Source organism: Cornus florida, unplaced genomic scaffold (assembly GCF_030987335.1).
Source record: "Cornus florida cultivar Cherokee Brave unplaced genomic scaffold, ASM3098733v1 CherokeeBrave_3.0.0_Hap2_Chr09, whole genome shotgun sequence".
In the NCBI taxonomy this organism is placed as follows: domain Eukaryota; kingdom Viridiplantae; phylum Streptophyta; class Magnoliopsida; order Cornales; family Cornaceae; genus Cornus; species Cornus florida.
Window position 1 is genome coordinate 24690797 of NW_026775579.1, and position 3962 is coordinate 24694758.

The following is a 3962-nucleotide window of genomic DNA, read 5'->3' on the forward strand; positions in this document are numbered from 1 at the left end:
TCGGCAGAATTCCGAGCGTGATGTCCAAGTCTTCTACTATTTGTTTTTGCATTCAATTCCAAGATGATAATCATGTTTACCTTGTTGACTTGTGGTTTTGGCTATTGACGATTTTGATGTTATTAAGTACATCCATACTAAATTGATATATTTAGTTGATTTCACACTTTTAGATTTCTAGTTGATAACCTAGAGAATCTATGTCTTGATGTGTGGTATTAGATATTCTAATTATGCTAAATTGTTATATTTAGTTGATGTTGCATTTTAGACTTCAAGTTGATAACCTTGAGAATCTATATGTTGTTGCTTTATGTAAGCATGCTCCTATGTTGTTGCTTTGTGTAAGCATGCTCCTATGTTGTTGCTTTGTGTAAGCATGACCCTATGTTGCTAAAAGTACATGAATGAGGTGATTGATGCTAGAAATGATCTTAGGTAGCTAGGATGCTCCTTGAGTCTCACTTTTGACATAGACGTTAAGTGGAATGAACCACAATAATTGAATCATGCAAACTTGTAAAACGTAGGTCGTTGCATGCTCATTTCCTAAGAGTAGCTTTATGTTACTCACCCCTACGATACTGGGCCATATTTTAGGTACAAGAATTAAAGTAGAGACTTTCATTATGCTTGGATGACTTGTGGACTTGAAGACTTCCATTTTTATGAAGGTTGGCTCAGAATGCCAATTGTAGTCTTAATTGTCAAATGTGTATATTTGATTCGAAACTTGTAATGTGTGCCTAAGCACACTTTTGATTTTCATTTTATGTATATGACATGAGGCCAAGGGCCAAACTTCTTTTAGAATCACATTTGTGTCATGGATGTTATTTTTGCCCTTAATGAGATTATATGAAATTCATGCGTTTTAGTATGCTATTTTGCACTAGAGCGTGTTTTGCATATGAAATTCGTTATCTAGAATTCATTTAACATGTATGAGATATGGCCAAAGGCCAAACGGTATTTTGAAGTCATTTCATAGTTTTGAATTCCAAGTTTTCATTTCAAATTACATTTTTGGCATTTTGGCCATTGGGGGTCATATTTTTATCGGCCATATTTTTTGGCCATGGCCCATTGTAGCACATCTTACTAGATAAGTTACGTTTGCGTGCATGGTCGTTTCCAGGTAAAGCTTCTTCTTTGGTGAAATGAGTCTCCTACGGACTCATTTTACACTTTTGTTGCATATTCTGACCTAAGGGTATTTTGGGATTTTTCTTTGGGAAATAAATTCCGTTCTTTATATGGTTGAATAGAAAGTGTGATTTTAGGGGGGGTTTCTTCTTCGTGTTTTTTCGTAAAATTTCGTCTTGGCATCGGAAATCGATCCCGAAGTTCAGCTTTTGTTTTTCCATTTAGCAGCTTTTTGGACCCTCTGGACCAGTTTTCTTAGGAGGACATTTTAGGCATTTCATAGTGCGTATTTTTTTATTTTTCTTAGAAGTCATGTAGAAAACTCGATTTTGAGGGGGGTTTCTTCTTTGAGTTTTTCCAGAAAATGTCATCTAGGCTCTCAAATTTCCATTTTTTCCGGAAAAACCACTGCTGCCAGGTTTTTGGGTCGCACCCTTACTGCCCCTTCACATCTAAACGTTTAGATGGGGTCTCGTAACCGGTTACATGAGTGTGGGCAGCGTTTTTGTCTCTATTTTTGGCCTTTTAACCAGTTAGATAGGCCATCCAACCAGTTAGATGTTCTTGGGTTTGCTATTTTTGACCGTTTTGCCCCTTCTTCTTCCGTAAGCCATATCTTCTTCATCTGGACTCCGAATCAAGCGATTTTTGAGTCTAAGTTCATTGATTTTTCTTTGTCTTTCCAATGGTGTGCTCGGTGGCACCCACTTTTAATCTGAAAATGATAATTTTTTCCCTAGGTTCAATCTTGTTCGTTTTTGAAACGTTATTTCCCCATTTGATTCCTTTAGGTTCCGTGACCTCGTTGAGGGTCATAATGGTGTCTTAGAGCCATATTGTATCTCTAGAGACCATTGTTTTGTCTTTTTCTTCCACATTTTGGATCCATTATCGGGTCATTTTTCGGTTCATCACTGACGCACCGAGTTGAAAAACTTGGGCCGTCACAATTGACTTGTTCATTAGGTTCATTTTAGACTTGTTCGCGAGGACAATGAGAAGTAGAATGAAGAACACTAGAATAAGTCATACAGGTTTCATTTGATGCACAATGAGAATGGTTAGGGAAGGAAGATACTTGGTTCGCCGAGTTTTGGTTAATCAAAAATTGGTCAAACCTTTGAGATAAAGACTTCATTTCAGCGGCTATTTCATTTGAATGGTCGACTTGATGTAAGCCAACACTCTTCCTACCTTGTGAATTTCTACCATTCTTGGATGATGGTGTTCTATACAAAGAATTTTCACTCATGCTCTCATAGAGATGCCACAAGTCATCCTCATGTCTATCAATGTATGAGCCACCCATGGAAGCATCAACCATACCCTTATAGTTGTCCGATAAGCTCTCAAAGAAGTATTGAACTAATTGCCATTTGGGCATGTCATGATGTGGACAATTCCTAAGCAATTCATTAAAGCGTTCCCATGCCTCGTGAAATGTTTCTCCAACCCCATGTGAAAATTCTCAAATTGAGGTTCTCATGGCATTGGTCTTAGAAACCGGGTAGTACTTCTTCAAGAACTCTTGTTGCATTTCTGCCCAAGAAGTGATTAAAAAAGGCCTAAGATTGTTAAAGCAATACATTGCCTTGTCTTTTAAGGTGAATGGAAAAAGTTTGAGTCTTAAAACCTCTTTCGGCATGTCCGTATATTTTATGATGGAACATACTGCAAGAAACTCATCCAAATGCTTGTAAGGTTCTTCACTTGGAAGTCCATGATAGTTAGGAAGCATTTGAATGGTTTGTGGCTTAATTTCATAATGATGTGCTCTAAATGGAGGTAATTGGATGCATATAGGTGTATTATACTCATTAGGCACATAATGGTCTCTTAAAGTAAGAGGTGGATTAGCTACTTGAGGTGCAACATGGACACCTTGGTTTTGAATTCCTTGATTGTTAATGGGAGGTTGTGGAGTATACATTGGCCTTGGCATTCCATATAGAACTTGGCCTTGTTGTTGTGGTGGTTGGTGAATGAATGGCCTAGGCATACCTAAAGGTACTTGTATGTTCTCATTGTGTACATTGGGATGAAGGATACCTTGTTGGTCTATGTGACCAAGGTCCTCAACATGATTGTCATTATGGTCATCCATTGATAGATTGGCTCTATTTGAACTTCCTCTTCCCCTAGGATTTCTAACGATAGATTCAAGATGCAAATCAAGAGGGACAAGAGTTGGTCTCAATGAATGACGTCCATCTATGCACAATGCAAAACACAAAGAAACACAAAGAATGACAAACACTATGCCTTCATAACAATGCAATTAGACTTCTTCCATAAACACTTAATTCATACTCCCATGCTTTAACAACAATGATGCAAGACAATTAAAAATAAGCCTCCACGCCGGCCGACGATTTAACTAAGGGATTGAGTAAAGAAAGTCTCATAAAGGTCCTTTAGCACTTCAACTCCAAATTTAAAGCTTAGCTTAGCAAATTTTTTAGAATTTTTAGCTTTTTACTTTCTTTGCTTGCTTGAATTAAATGCTCGATGGCTCCTTTGCTTGCTTCCTCTCCAACAATGCACCTAGTTAAGTAAGAACAACACAATAAGTAACCAAAAAGAAAAATAGAAGTAAAGTAAAGACACGATAAAAAGAGTACTAATCTTAATCAATTCCACAAATCCGATGTTGCCTAATCTAATCAATTAATTCCCGGCAACGGCGCCAAAATTTGACGAGTGATTGGCCGTTCCTACATGCCAAAATTGATGTAGTGAATGTGCGGTTCAAGAAAAGCCTTTTAGGTCAAGTTTAAATTTATAAAAACCACTACCAACACTACTACTAAAGAAGC

At 37.4% G+C, this 3962-nt stretch overlaps 1 pseudogene; it reads left to right on the top strand.

Moving 5' to 3' along the window:
* Positions 1-2528: 2528 nt before the first annotated feature.
* On the top strand, positions 2529-2627 carry LOC132275652 (small nucleolar RNA R71; annotated as a pseudogene).
* Positions 2628-3962: the final 1335 nt, after the last annotated feature.